Genomic DNA, 16,211 nt, shown 5'->3' with positions numbered 1-16,211 from the left:
CTACCTGGTGTGCACTGGCTCCTCCCCCTATGACCCTCCTCCAAGCCTCAGTTAGATTTTTGTGCCCGAACGAGAAGGGTGCACACTAGGTGGCTCTCCTGAGCTGCTTAGTGAAAAAGTTTAAGTATAGGTTTTTTATTTTCAGTGAGTCCTGCTGGCAACAGGTTCACTGCACCGAGGGACTAAGGGGAGAAGAAGCTAACTCACCTGCGTGCAGAGTGGATTGGGCTTCTTAGGCTACTGGACATTAGCTCCAGAGGGACGATCACAGGCCCAGCCATGGATGGGTCCCAGAGCCGCGCCGCCGGCCCCCTTACAGAGCCAGAAGACAGAAGAGGTCCGGGAAATCGGCGGCAGAAGACGTCCTGTCTTCAATAAGGTAGCGCACAGCACCGCAGCTGTGCGCCATTGCTCTCAGCACACTTCACACTCCGGTCACTGAGGGTGCAGGGTGCTGGGGGGGGCGCCCTGAGACGCAATAAAAACACCTTAGATGGCAAAAAATACATCACATATAGCTCCTGGGCTATATGGATGCATTTAACCCCGGCCAGTTTTTCCTTAAAAAAGCGGGAGAAAGGCCGCCGAGAAGGGGGCGGGGCCTATCTCCTCAGCACACAAGCGCCATTTTCCCTCACAGCTCCGCTGGAAGGACGTCTCCCTGACTCTCCCCTGCAGTCCTGCACTACAGAAACAGGGTAAAACAAGAGAGGGGGGGCACTAAATTGGCAGATAAATCAATACAGCAGCTATATAAGGGAAAAACACTTATATAAGGTTATCCCTGTATATATATAGCGCTCTGGTGTGTGCTGGAAAACTCTCCCTCTGTCTCCCCAAAGGGCTAGTGGGGTCCTGTCCTCTATCAGAGCATTCCCTGTGTGTGTGCTGTGTGTCGGTACGTTGTGTCGACATGTATGAGGAGGAAAATGGTATGGAGGCGGAGCAATTGCCTGTAATAGTGATGTCACCCCCTAGGGAGTCGACACCTGACTGGATGGTCTTATGGAAGGAATTACGTGATAGCGTCAGCACTTTACAAAAGACTGTTGACGACATGAGACAGCCGGCAAATCAGTTATTACCTGTCCAGGCGTCTCAAACACCGTCAGGGGCTCTAAAGCGCCCGTTGCCTCAGATGGTCGACACAGACCCAGACACGGACACTGACTCCAGTGTCGACGGTGAGGAAACAAACGTGTTTTCCAGTAGGGCCACACGTTACATGATCACGGCAATGAAGGAGGTTTTGAACATTTCTGATACTACAAGTACCACAAAAAAGGGTATTATGTGGGGTGTGAAAAAACTACCCGTAGTTTTTCCTGAATCAGAGGAATTAAATGAGGTGTGTGATGAAGCGTGGGTTTCCCCCGATAAAAAACTGCTAATTTCTAAAAAATTATTGGCATTATACCCTTTCCCGCCAGAGGTTAGGGCGCGTTGGGAAACACCCCCTAGGGTAGATAAGGCGCTCACACGCTTATCAAAACAAGTGGCGTTACCGTCTCCTGATACGGCCGCCCTCAAGGAGCCAGCTGATAGGAAGCTGGAAAATATCCTAAAAAGTATATACACACATACTGGTGTTATACTGCGACCAGCAATCGCCTCAGCCTGGATGTGCAGTGCTGGGGTGGCTTGGTTGGATTCCCTGACTGAAAATATTGATACCCTGGACAGGGACAGTATATTATTGACTATAGAGCATTTAAAGGATGCATTTCTATATATGCGAGATGCACAGAGCGATATTTGCACTCTGGCATCAAGAGTAAGTGCGCTGTCCATTTCTGCCAGAAGAGGGTTATGGACGCGACAGTGGTCAGGTGATGCGGATTCCAAACGGCATATGGAAGTATTGCCGTATAAAGGGGAGGAGTTATTTGGGGTCGGTCTATCGGACCTGGTGGCCACGGCAACGGCTGGGAAATCCACCTTTTTACCCCAGGTCACCTCTCAGCAGAAAAAGACACCGTCTTTTCAGGCTCAGTCCTTTCGTCCCCATAAGGGCAAGCGGGCAAAAGGCCACTCATATCTGCCCCGGGGCAGAGGAAGGGGAAAAAGACTGCAGTAGGCAGCCTCTTCCCAGGAACAGAAGCCCTCCCCCGCTTCTGCCAAGTCCTCAGCATGACGCTGGGGCCTTACAAGCGGACTCAGGTACGGTGGGGGGTCGTCTCAAGAATTTCAGCGCGCAGTGGGCTCACTCGCAAGTGGACCCCTGGATCCTGCAGGTAGTATCTCAGGGGTACAAATTGGAATTCGAGACGTCTCCCCCTCGCCGGTTCCTGAAGTCTGCTTTACCAACGTCTCCCTCCGACAGGGAGGCGGTATTGGAAGCCATTCACAAGCTGTATTCCCAGCAGGTGATAATCAAGGTACCCCTCCTACAACAGGGAAAGGGGTATTATTCCACGCTGTTTGTGGTACCGAAGCCGGACGGCTCGGTGAGACCTATTTTAAATCTGAAATCCTTGAACACTTACATACAAAGGTTCAAATTCAAGATGGAGTCACTCAGAGCAGTGATAGCGTACCTGGAAGAAGGGGACTATATGGTGTCTCTGGACATCAAGGATGCTTACCTCCATGTCCCAATTTGCCCTTCTCACCAAGGGTACCTCAGGTTTGTGGTACAGAACTGTCACTATCAGTTTCTCCTTCATCCACTAGGGGCCACTGGAGTGTAGTTACAATGGGGAGATAGTAGGTGGTATTGGGAGCTGGCACTTTAAAAATTCTCACACTGTGGCTAGCTCCTCCCCTACTATCTCCCCTCCAAGCCAGTCTTAGTTTAGTGCCCGAGGGAGCTGGTTCACTTGGGTTTAGCTGAAGAAATTTTTATTTTTTCTTTATTATTTTATTTTTCTAACACAGACTGGCAGCTCTGCCACTGCCAGTCTGCACCGTGGGAGCTGCCGGCGGGGTCCCATCGCAGCTGCGTGCAGCTTGGGATGGGCCCCGGCTGAGGGAGACACTGAGCTCTCCTGAGTTGGCGGACACCGCTGCGTGCGGCGCGTGTCGGGACCACTCCATCCAGCAGAAGATTCCGGCAGCATGGCAGCGGTGAGTATCAAAAATGGTCGGACACCGCTGCGTGCGGCGTGTGTCGGGACCACTCCATCATAGAAGATTCCGACCGGACACCGCTGCGTGCGGCGCGTGTCGGGGCCACTCCATCAAAAGGACGGTGAGTACAATCTCCCCCCCTCCAGACTGATGTGTGATTTTACACTTAAATGTGATGGTTTTTTACTGTGTTGTGTCCTGCATGATTTACAAACTGCAGTGAGTACAGACATTGGCCCTCATTCCGAGTTGATCGCTCGTTATTTTTCATCGCATCGCAGTGAAATTTCGCTTAGTGCGCATGCGCAATAGTCGCACTGCGACTGCGCCAAGTAACTTTGCTATGAAGATAGGATTTTTACTCATGGCTTTTTCTTCGCTCCGGCGATCGTAGTGTGATTGACAGGAAATGGGTGTTACTGGGCGGAAACACGGCGTTTTAGGGGCGTGTGGATGAAAACGCTACCGTTTCCGGAAAAAACGCAGGAGTGGCCGGAGAAACGGGGGAGTGTCTGAGCGAACGCTGGGTGTGTTTCTGACGTCAATCCAGGAACGACAAGCACTGAACTGATCGCACAGGCAGAGTAAGTGTGGAGCTACTCTAAAACTGCTAAGTAGTTTGTGATCGCAATAATGCGAATACATCGGTCGCAATTTTAGGATGCTAAGATACACTCCCAGTAGGCGTAGGCTTAGCGTGTGTAACTCTGCTAAATTCGCCTTGCGACCGATCAACTCGGAATGAGGGCCATGGAGCAGTTAGTCCCTCGCTCTGTGATAGAGAGAGACCTAATGTATATTACTGGAAGTGCAATCCATTTATTTTCATCTGTGTATTGCTCAATATAAATCCATGTCTTTGTCCGTATCAAAAAGTGTAATCTTGGCGCCATTATGGGGGGGGCGGAGCTTCAGCCCGCTCTGTAAGCGGGCTCAGCGCTCTTCAATCCCCGGCTGCAGCAGAAGGCAGCCGGGTGATACATTACACTACCCGACCGCAGCCGGGTAAGACATAGCTGATTTTTAGATTTAAAAGTGGCGCCGGAGCAGAGGGGCGGAGCTAAGTCCCGCTCCGTCCGGCGGGCTCAGACTTAGCTGCATACAGACGGCCGGGGGGGTTACACACCGCTCCCCGGCCGCAGCATATATTACAATGTACGGGCGCTCCCCGGCAGCAGCAAACAGGCGGCCGGGGGTTACATTTACTCCGACCGCAGCAAGGCGGCCGGGTGATACATTTGCGCGCCGAGGCAGGGGGGGCGGAGCTAACTCCCGCTCTGTACGGCGGGCTCTCTCCGCTCCCCGCGCCGATGCAGCACGCCGCTCCAGTGTGTGTGGGGTCTCACACTGAAGGCTCATTCCTCTCCTGGCTGTGCAGGGAGGATTTCTTTGCAGGTAGGAGGGGTGAGTAAAGGCTTATAACCACTTTACTCAGCGGGCTCCCAGGTCTCACTGTCGCTAGGCAACAGACCCTGTCTCTGGGGTTTTTAGCTTTTCCATACTTCATGCTGCTGAAATATAGATACATTCCTCCTGCAGTAGAGTCCTCTGCCCGGCATTTCCTACATGCACCTGCTCTATGATAGTAGCTGGGACTCAGCTCATTAATAATTTAAAAATATACTGTGCAGTATTTATTTACCTACAAATACACAGTATTTATCTACCCCATTGGGTTCACATAGACAGTATTTATCTACCCGGTGGGTTTCAGTGGTGTGTGTGTGTGTATATATACATATATAGTTATGTTTGTGTATATATATATATATATATATATATATATAGTAGACATGGAGACTGCGGCACTCAGTGTCAAAATAGAAAGTTTTTTTTACTGGAGCATGTTAGGAAGTTACAGAATGCCTTAGCAAGGCCGACGTTTCGGTGCTACAAGCACCGTCTTCAAGGCAGGCATGAACAAGGCTGAAAATGCAAAACTAGCATATATATATATATATATATATTTCAGTGCGTGTGGGTATGTATATAGATATATCCATATAATACCAGAAAACACTTCCGCAATGTTTTCTAAAAACAGAATACCCCACCTTGCCACATAACATTTTCCCCCATCTTTTCTCGCAGTCTGGTCACCATTTTGAAAAGCCAGCGGAACCTCCGAGAAACATCTGGTGCACCTTAATTAGCGGTACACTAAATACGGGGCGGGGTGTTGCCTTCCCTTTATTATTCCTTGGTGTCACTAGTTACTAATGCTATTTATAATTGGGGAATGTGTGTGGCATCAGACAAATGGCGCTGCGGCTCAGTACGCTAGTAGCGGGTATCTGAACAGGGGTTTGAATCCAGACAAAACTTTAAGGAGAGCTCCTATAGCTTGTCCCACAGCGCAGCGCTACTGGTTCAGGTCTCCGCTGCTCCAGAAAGTTTATTTTAATCGTGTCGGTCACTACACATTATAGTGCAGACCTTACGTAGGGCTCTGTTTATTTAACCCACCTTTTCTCCTTTCGTTTGTCTCACCTGGGATAGTCAAAAAATTCCCTCTTAGGTGTGAAGTATGCGGTGGAGCCATCTGCTTAGCCCTCCACGCACCTGCAGGACACTCCTGTTTGAACAGCTCAGATTATGCAGGTAATGTCACTGTTACCCAGAGACCTTGTACGTCATTTCACCTTTCCAAAAGCAACCTTGCTAACATTCCATGCATTACTGATGTCTGTTTTCTGTGGATCTGAACCTGTGTCTCAGAATATCCAGGTGCATTATACAGCAGTTCATCTGATACTGCAGGTAGAGGAGGAGGACACGTCAAGTCCATCAGGGGTCCACGCCGATGACGAAATGACAGCGACTGGTCCAGTTTCGGATAAGCTGGCCAGGCTCCGGTAGACGGCCGGCAGACGCCCGAATACACAATTTCAGGTATCAAACAATGTTTGTTTTCCTATCCTTTCCCCGCAGACGGCAGGAGATGGTATCAGAACCTCTCCAGGGTATACCCCTCGATGTATCGCCGGCCCAACAAGCTGCCGTTTTCCTGAGGCAACCTTGCTCAGGGATCCATCGACATAGGCGGCAGCGCGGTTCTACCGCGTCCGGAGCAGGTAGGTTGGGCGTTCGTACAGGTCAGAATCACGATTCTGCTTTATGTTCTTTGGAGGCCTCCACGTCTGCAGACTCGGACCCTGCATCTTCGCTCGGCTGTCTTAACCCGACGACCTCTGGGGCTGCGACAGTGACAGGTGAACATGAAATCCTACGGGGCAGATGGTTCTGGGGAAGGAACTTTCTGCAGGCTTTCTTGAACCATTGGAGGTAAGTCCACTTTGCTTTCTCCTACTGCTGCCCCAGCTCCAAGACAGACCTTTACTGGTCTTTCCTTAGATTTTTCCGTGCCCTTTCAGGCTTTCGACAGGTGATATCTTCGCCGCCAGGGGTTTTCAGGGTAAAGAGGCTGAAGCAGAGGTTCAACATCCTTGGTCCAGTCTGATTTTATGTCATCCTATATGTGGCATACTGGAATGTTAGGAGACAAGAGATATTGGAAAGTTCCAAAAGCCATTTAATTCTTATCAGTGAGTGGGGGAGTTTTATGGCCCCAACACCAGTTCTAGCAGACCCTGCCACATGTAGGGGTTTAGGACAGGAAGTGCAGGGGGATTTGAGCAAAAGGAACAAAGCACAGGACAGTTCGGTGTGAGCTGAGGACTGAGGATGGAAGGCACAGGCTAAGTGTCCAGGAGAAACGCAGGCTGGGGACTGTGGAACAAGAATGGCACTCCACAGTCCCTGGCATGATGGAAAGAAGAGCAGCGTGTGGGTGTTGCTATGAAGAGAGGGAGAGCCAGCAGCTTCAGTGAGAGATGGAGAGTGCAGTGTGAGAGGCACAGTATGCAGAGTACAGTGGAAGGAACCAGGAACAAAGGACCTTCAGGGGTACCCAAGAAGCAGGACGGGAGGTGTGAGTCTGCGGGATAGGACGAGCTGGGTGAGTGGAAGGAACCACGTTTGGCGGAAGGCCCCCAGTAACGTGTACATGAGATCCCGTTTAGATAGAGCCCCTAGCGAATGGGGGAGAGCACACTAAAATGAATTTCAGTTTGCGAAAGCCGCACTACTGATTCCCAGAGACTGCGCTGGTATGTACTGTACTGTAATGATGTCACATCACTGTAAATGCTGTTATTGCCCGTGAAGCAAATGAAAGGAGATGTAACTTGATGTAACCCATATGAATATTGCGCTGGAGAGGAGAACAAGGAGTTAAATGTTACTGTCGTGATAACCCTGTCTGAACTGTGAATAAACTGCTTGCTTATGTGATGACATGGCCTGGTGTGCAATGCTTTTTTTAAAATCACTGATGGGACGGCCCCTCCCCGGCTATCACATATACACCCATTACACGGACTTTCCTACCACCTGGAGGGTCCCAGGGTAGGCGCAGGTCGATGGGAGAAGGCTTGGGCGGTTACAACCGTCTCAGGAGTCCCTCGGCATGGGTCGGCCGATTTATGATGACAAGAGAGTCATACTGCAGGCTGCGCTCCATAGGTTCTACCCGCAAAGGGTATTGATCCCTGTTTTTCACATATCATTTGAATTAGGACGAAGCCAAGTGGCTTGGACAGGCCTATTCTGGCCTTACAATCCTTTTAGTCTGTGATTGTCAGTTTGAACAAGAAAGGGAGTTTTACGTGTCCCTTGTCTTCAGAGATGCCTGTTTACTGATTTCCGTTGGACAGGTTTTTCTCAGATTCGCATTACAGGATTCTCATTTTCACTGTCAGTCCTTCCCTCTCGGTCTCTCTTCCGCTCCCACAGAGTTTAGGAAGATCACAGAATAACTCTTTTTCAAGGGCAGTGGGTGACGTTGGTTCCCTAATGGGACAATTTACTGCTACTATCCCACTCTGTACATTAGGTGGCTTCTGAATATCCGGAGGATCCAGGAGCTTTTGATTCGACACAGATCCAATTTATGCTCCGCATAGACGTTTCTCAACACGGTCGGTCAGAGGATTTTTCCTTCCTCGGCACCAGATACTCTATTCCTTCAGTCAAGTTGCGACGCAATGTGTGGTCGCCTCCATTCCCCTCTGAGCGGGGGACAACAATCTTCTTTCCAGGTGAGGGAACATTCCCGGGTGAGGGAACATTCCCCGGAGTTTTGTCAGCTGGTCCGCTGTGGGCGGAGATTTCGGATCAACCTCAGGGCGTTCTGACTGACTATTTAACCCTTTATTACTCTCGGACGTGAGCTCTGGTGGCAGTAGCCGAGGGTGCCCTCAGGGCTCAGGGGAGTTTTCTGGTTATTCTATCCTGCCTCCTTTTCTATTTCTACCTCATGTTCGGTAACACAGGAGGGAATTATGTGTGCTAGTCCTTTCGGTGGCGCTGGTTGGGCCACGCAGGACTTGAAGATACAGATACGCCTGTTGTCAGTAGAGGAGCCTTGGCTCCTACCTCGACTGGACTGTCTACTTCAACAGGGTCCTTTTTCTTTGTTCAATCTTACACTGGTTTCGTTTACCCGTGTGACTGTTCACGAGACCTCAGAAGGGAGGAGTTCCCTAGTTCTGTTAGGCCTACTGGGCCCCGATTTCAGAAGTCTGTTACCTCTTCTCGCTTTTGCCGCTTTTAGAGATCTTTATGGGACATAATAAGGACAAAAGGGGTTTTTCCCCCTTCTTCCAGTTACCATTCATCTTTGGTTTCTCTGGGAGATTTTGCTCCGCTGCGCTTCAAACACACTGACCGGAATTTTAGGTCTCTGCCTTTTTCGCTTTTCTTCCAAATGAGATTAGCCTAGCGGCCGTAAGTTCGGCCTCTTTTTCAGGGAGTACTCTATTGGCAACTCCCCTGGCTGTGCTTCGGCCTCAGCGGTCGTTTCTTCCAGAGGGGATGTCCATTTTTCATATAAATCTGACACTAGTGTTTTTTAGTCCTCTCTGAATGTTGTCAGGGCTCGCTGACTCTCTCTACAGAGGTCTCAGGCTGATCGATGAAGTGTTTTTCTTCTTTGTTCTGTACGATGCTCCCGTACTAAATAGCCGGAGTCCCAGCATACGCTGGGCAGTTGGATACATCTGACCATCAGACAGTCTTCTTGGCGGTTACTAGGGAGCCTCCGTTTCCATTTCAGCGCACTTTACGCGCATTGTAAGACCTTCGTGGGCAGCTGCCCGCGGGGTCTCCATGAATATTTTGTCGGGCGGCTACTTGGTCAAACCGACATTCGTTTTGTCAAATTCTACAAGTTTGACACTTTTACGGCCTCTGCATCACTGTTTGGCCGAGCAGTTTTTACAGGACTCTCAGCGCTTTCCCACCCGTTTTTGGGAGCTCTGGGACGTCCCCATTGTAACTACACTCCAGTGGCCTCTAGTGGATGAAGGAGAAAAAATAAGATTTTACTTACCGATAAATCTATTTCTCGTAGTCCGTAGTGGATGCTGGGGACTCCGTCAGGACCATGGGGATTAGCGGCTCCGCAGGAGACAGGGCACAAAAATAAAGCTTTAGGATCAGGTGGTGTGCACTGGCTCCTCCCCCTATGACCCTCCTCCAAGCCTCAGTTAGGATACTGTGCCCGGACGAGCGTACACAATAAGGAAGGATTTTGAATCCCGGGTAAGACTCATACCAGCCACACCAATCACACCGTACAACTTGTGATCTGAACCCAGTTAACAGTATGACAAACGTAGGAGCCTCTGAACAGACGGCTCACAACAATAACAACCCGATTTTTTTGTAACAATAACTATGTACAAGTATTGCAGACAATCCGCACTTGGGATGGGCGCCCAGCATCCACTACGGACTACGAGAAATAGATTTATCGGTAAGTAAAATCTTATTTTCTCTGACGTCCTAGTGGATGCTGGGGACTCCGTCAGGACCATGGGGATTATACCAAAGCTCCCAAACGGGCGGGAGAGTGCGGATGACTCTGCAGCACCGAATGAGAGAACTCCAGGTCCTCTTTAGCCAGGGTATCAAATTTGTAGAATTTTACAAACGTGTTCTCCCCCGACCACGTAGCTGCTCGGCAGAGTTGTAATGCCGAGACCCCTCGGGCAGCCGCCCAGGATGAGCCCACCTTCCTTGAGGAATGGGCCTTGACAGATTTAGACTGTGGCAGGCCTGCCACAGAATGTGCAAGTTGAATTGTGCTACAAATCCAACGAGCAATCGTCTGCTTAGAAGCAGGAGCACCCAGCTTGTTGGGTGCATACAGTATAAACAGCGAGTCAGATTTTCTGACTCCAGCCGTCCTTGAAATATATATATTTTCAATGCCCTGACAACGTCCAGCAACTTGGAATCCTCCAAATCGCTAGTAGCCGCAGGCACCACAATAGGCTGGTTCAGGTGAAACGCTGACACCACCTTAGGCAGAAACTGAGGACGCGTCCGCAGTTCTGCCCTGTCCGAATGGAAAATCAGATATGGGCTTCTATACGATAAAGCCGCCAATTCTGACACTCTCCTGGCTGAAGCCAGGGCCAGTAACATGGCTACTTTCCATGTAAGATATTTCAAATCCACCGATTTGAGTGGCTCAAACCAATGGGATTTGAGAAAATCCAAAACTACATTAAGGTCCCACGGAGCCACTGGGGGCACAACCGGGGGCTGTATATGTAGTACTCCTTTTACAAAAGTCTGGACTTCAGGAACTGAAGCCAATTCTTTCTGGAAGAAAATCGACAGGGCCGAAATTTGAACCTTAATGGACCCCAATTTGAGGCCCATAGACAATCCTGTTTGCAGGAAATGTAGGAATCGACCCAATTGAAATTCCTCCGTGGGGGCCTTCCTGGCCTCACACCACGCAACATATTTTCTCCAAATGCGGTGATAATGTTGTGCAGTCACCTCCTTCCTGGCTTTGACCAGTGTAGGAATGACCTCTTCCGGAATGCCTTTTTCCCTTAGAATTCGGCGTTCAACCGCCATGCCGTCAAACGCAGCCGCGGTAAGTCTTGGAATAGACACGGTCCCTGCTGAAGCAGGTCCCGTCTTAGAGGTAGAGGCCACGGATCTTCCGTGAGCATCTCCTGAAGTTCCGGGTACCAAGTTCTTCTTGGCCAATCCGGAGCCACGAGTATCGTTCTTACTCCCCTTTGCCGTATAATTCTCAGTACTTTTGGTATGAGAGGCAGAGGAGGAACACATACACTGACTGGAACACCCACGGTGTTACCAGAGCGTCCACAGCTATTGCCTGAGGGTCTCTTGACCTGGCGCAATACCTGTCCAGTTTTTTGTTGAGGCGAGACGCCATCATATCCACCTTTGGTTTTTCCCAACGGTTCACAATCATGTGGAAGACTTCTGGATGAAGTCCCCACTCTCCCGGGTGTAGATCGTGTCTGCTGAGGAAGTCTGCTTCCCAGTTGTCCACTCCCGGAATGAATACTGCTGACAGTGCTATCACATGATCTTCCGCCCAGCGAAGAATCCTTGCAGCTTCTGCCATTGCTCTCCTGCTTCTTGTGCCGCCCTGTCTGTTTACGTGGGCGACTGCCGTGATGTTGTCCGACTGGATCAACACCGGCTGACCCTGAAGCAGGGGTTTTGCCAGGCTTAGAGCATTGTAAATCGCTCTTAGCTCCAGTATATTTATGTGAAGAGACATCTCCAGGCTTGACCATACTCCCTGGAAGTTTCTTCCCTGTGTGACCGCTCCCCAGCCTCTCAGACTGGCATCCGTGGTCACCAGGACCCAGTCCTGTATGCCGAATCTGCGGCCCTCTAACAGATGAGCACTCTGCAACCACCACAGAAGAGACATCCTTGTCCGTGGCGATAAGGTTATCCGCTGATGCATCTGCAGATGCGATCCGGACCATTTGTCCAGCAGATCCCACTGAAAAGTTCTTGCGTGAAATCTGCCGAATGGAATCGCTTCGTAAGAAGCCACCATTTTTCCCAGGACCCTTGTGCAATGATGCACTGACACTTTTCCTGGTTTTAGGAGGTTCCTGACTAGCTCGGATAACTCCCTGGCTTTCTTCTCCGGGAGAAACACCTTTTTCTGGACTGTGTCCAGAATCATCCCTAGGAACAGCAGACGTGTCGTCGGAAACAGCTGCGGTTTTGGAATATTTAGAATCCACCCGTGCTGTCGTAGAACTACTTGAGATAGTGCTACTCCGACCTCCAACTGTTCTCTGGACCTTGCCCTTATCAGGAGATCGTCCATTTTCTTTGAAGAAGAATCATCATTTCGGCCATTACCTTGGTAAGGACCTGGGGTGCCGTGGACAATCCAACCGGCAGCGTCTGAAACTGATAGTGACAGTTCTGTACCACGAACCTGAGGTACCCTTGGTGAGAAGGGCAAATTGGGACATGGAGGTAAGCATCTGTCCCGGGACACCATATAGTCCCCTTTTTCCTGGTTCGCTATCACTGCTCTGAGTGACTCCATCTTGATTTGAATCTTTTTATGTAAGTGTTCAAATATTTCAGATTTAGAATAGGTCTCACCGAGCCGTCTGGCTTCAGTACCACAATATAGTGTGGAATAATACCCCTTTCCTTGTTGTAGGAGGGGTACTTTGATTATCACCTGCTGGGAATACAGCTTGTGAATTGTTTCCACTACTGCCTCCCTGTCGGAGGGAGACGTTGGTAAAGCAGACTTCAGGAACCTGCGAGGGGGAGACGTCTCGAACTTCCAATCTGTACCCCTGGGATACTACTTGTAGGATCCAGGGGTCCACTTGCGAGTGAGCCCACTGCGTGCTGAAACTCTTGAGACGACCCCCCACCGCACCTGAGTCCGCTTGTACGGCCCCAGCGTCATGCTGAGGACTTGGCAGAAGCGGTGGAGGGCTTCTGTTCCTGGGAATGGGCTGCCTGCTGCAGTCTTCTTCCCTTTCCTCTATCCCATGGCAGATATGACTGGCCTTTTGACCGCTTGCCCTTATGGGGACGAAAGGACTGAGGCTGAAAAGACGTTGTCTTTTTCTCCTTTATACGGCAATACTTCCATGTGCCGTTTGGAATCTGCATCACCTGACCACTGTCGTGTCCATAAACAACTTCTGGCAGATATGGACATCGCACTTACTCTTGATGCCAGAGTGCAAATATCCCTCTGTGCATCTCGCATATATAGAAATGCATCCTTTAAATGCTCTATAGTCAATAAAATACTGTCCCTGTCAAGGGTATCAATATTTCTCTATCGTCCTAAGTGGATGCTGGGGTTCCTGAAAGGACCATGGGGAATAGCGGCTCCGCAGGAGACAGGGCACAAAAAAGTAAAGCTTTACTAGGTCAGGTGGTGTGCACTGGCTCCTCCCCCTATGACCCTCCTCCAGACTCCAGTTAGATTTTGTGCCCGAACGAGAAGGGTGCAATCTAGGTGGCTCTCCTAAAGAGCTGCTTAGAGAAAGTTTAGTTTAGGTTTTTTTCTTTACAGTGAGTCCTGCTGGCAACAGGATCACTGCAACGTGGGACTTAGGGGGAAAGTAGTAAACTCACCTGCATGCAGAGTGGATTTGCTGCTTGGCTACTGGACACCATTAGCTCCAGAGGGATCGAACACAGGCCCAGCCGTGGAGTCCGGTCCCGGAGCCGCGCCGCCGACCCCCTTGCAGATGCTGAAGCGTGAAGAGGTCCGGAAACCGGCGGCTGAAGACTCCTCAGTCTTCATAAGGTAGCGCACAGCACTGCAGCTGTGCGCCATTTTCCTCTCAGCACACTTCACTGGGCAGTCACTGAGGGTGCAGAGCGCTGGGGGGGGGCGCTCTGAGAGGCAAATATAAACCTTATACAAGGCTAAAAATACCTCACATATAGCCCATAGGGGCTATATGGAGATATTTAACCCCTGCCTGACTGGAAAAATAGCGGGAGAAGAACCCGCCGAAAAAGGGGCGGGGCCTATCTCCTCAGCACACGGCGCCATTTTCTGTCACAGCTTCGCTGGTCAGAACGGCTCCCAGGTCTCTCCCCTGCACTGCACTACAGAAACAGGGTAAAACAGAGAGGGGGGGCACATTAATGGCTATATATATATATATTAAAGCAGCTATAAGGGAGCACTTAATATAAGGATATCCCTTGTATATATAGCGCTTTGTGGTGTGTGCTGGCAGACTCTCCCTCTGTCTCCCCAAAAGGGCTAGTGGGTCCTGTCTTCATTAGAGCATTCCCTGTGAGTTTGCGGTGTGTGTCGGTACGTGGTGTCGACATGTATGAGGACGATATTGGTGTGGAGGCGGAGCAATTGCCAAATATGCAGATGTCACCCCCCAGGGGGTCGACACCAGAATGGATGCCTTTATTTGTGGAATTACGTGATGGTTTATCTTCCCTTAAACAGTCAGTTGAGGACATGAGGCGGCCGGACAATCAATTAATGCCTGTCCAGGCGCCTCAAACACCGTCAGGGGCTGTAAAACGCCCTTTGCCTCAGTCGGTCGACACAGACCCAGACACGGGCACTGATTCCAGTGACGACGGTAGAAATTCAAACGTATTTTCCAGTAGGGCCACACGTTATATGATTTTGGCAATGAAGGAGACGTTACATTTAGCTGATACTACAGATACCGTAAAACAGGGTATTATGTATGGTGTGAAAAAACTACAAACAGTTTTTCCTGAATCAGAAGAATTAAATGACGTGTGTGATGAAGCGTGGGTTGCTCCTGATAAAAAGTTGATAATTTCAAAAAAGTTATTGGCATTATACCCTTTCCCGCCAGAGGTTAGGGCGCGCTGGGAAACACCCCCTAAGGTGGACAAGGCGCTCACACGCTTATCCAAACAAGTGGCGTTACCCTCTCCTGAGACGGCCGCACTTAAGGATCCATCAGATAGAAAGATGGAAGTTATTCAAAAGAATATATACACACATGCAGGTGTTATACTACGACCAGCTATAGCAACTGCCTGGATGTGCAGTGCTGGAGTAGTTTGGTCAGAATCCCTGATTGAAAATATTGATACCCTAGATAGGGACAATGTTTTACTGTCGTTAGAACAAATAAAGGATGCATTTATCTATATGCGTGATGCACAGAGGGATATTTGCACACTGGCATCTCGGGTGAGTGCTATGTCCATTTCAGCCAGAAGAGCCTTATGGACACGACAGTGGACAGGCGATGCGGATTCAAAACGTCACATGGAGGTTTTGCCGTATAAAGGGGAGGAGTTATTTGGAGTTGGTCTATCAGACTTGGTGGCCACGGCTACTGCCGGGAAATCCACTTTTTTACCTCAAGTCACTCCCCAACAGAGAAAGGCACCGACCTTTCAACCGCAGCCTTTTCGCTCCTACAAAAATAAGAGAGCAAAGGGCTTGTCGTACCTGCCACGAGGCAGAGGAAGAGGGAAGAGACACCAACAGGCAGCTCCTTCCCAGGAACAGAAGCCCTCCCCGGCTCCTGCAAAAACCTCAGCATGACGCTGGGGCCTCTCAAGCGGACTCGGGGACAGTGGGGGGCCGTCTCAAAAATTACAGCGCGCAGTGGGCTCACTCGCAGGTAGACCCCTGGATCCTGCAGATAATATCTCAGGGGTACAGGTTGGAATTAGAGACGGATCCTCCTCATCGTTTCCTGAAGTCTGCCTTACCAACCGTCTCTTCCGAAAGGGAGAGGGTGTTGGAAGCCATTCACAAGCTGTACGCTCAGCAGGTGATAGTCAAAGTACCCCTATTACAACAAGGAAAGGGGTATTATTCCACTCTATTTGTGGTACCGAAGCCGGATGGCTCGGTAAGGCCTATTCTAAATCTGAAGTCCTTGAACCTCTACATAAAAAAGTTCAAGTTCAAGATGGAGTCACTCAGAGCAGTGATAGCGAACCTGGAAGAAGGGGACTTTATGGTATCCTTGGACATCAAGGATGCGTATCTACACGTTCCGATTTACCCCGCACACCAGGGGTACCTCAGGTTCATTGTTCAAAACTGTCACTATCAGTTTCAGACGCTGCCGTTCGGATTGTCCACGGCGCCTCGGGTCTTTACCAAGGTAATGGCCGAGATGATGATTCTTCTTCGAAGAAAAGGCGTATTAGTTATCCCATACTTGGACGATCTCCTAATAAGGGCAAGGTCCAGAGAACAGCTGGAGACAGCTTTAGCACTATCTCAAGAGGTGCTAAGACAACACGGGTGGATTCTGAATATTCCAAAA

At 49.9% G+C, this 16,211-nt stretch overlaps 1 protein-coding gene across 8 annotated transcripts in view; it reads left to right on the top strand.

Annotated features, from left to right (window-relative positions):
• DCST1 (DC-STAMP domain containing 1) overlaps positions 1 to 16,211 on the top strand; it is a 124,836-nt gene that overhangs the window by 30,100 nt on the left and 78,525 nt on the right. For 2 of the 8 annotated variants that reach the window (XM_063946657.1, XM_063946656.1), the window contains exons 3-4: positions 5,569 to 5,670; positions 5,788 to 5,961. The exons of the other annotated variants lie outside the window; for them this stretch is intronic. The gene's annotated coding sequence lies outside the window, so the exon portion shown is untranslated. The remainder of the gene's footprint in view (positions 1 to 5,568; positions 5,671 to 5,787; positions 5,962 to 16,211) is intronic. 8 annotated transcript variants of the gene reach the window in all.

This window comes from Pseudophryne corroboree, chromosome 12 (assembly GCF_028390025.1).
Source record: "Pseudophryne corroboree isolate aPseCor3 chromosome 12, aPseCor3.hap2, whole genome shotgun sequence".
Lineage (NCBI taxonomy): Eukaryota > Metazoa > Chordata > Amphibia > Anura > Myobatrachidae > Pseudophryne > Pseudophryne corroboree.
This window is presented reverse-complemented; position numbering and strand designations above follow the sequence as displayed.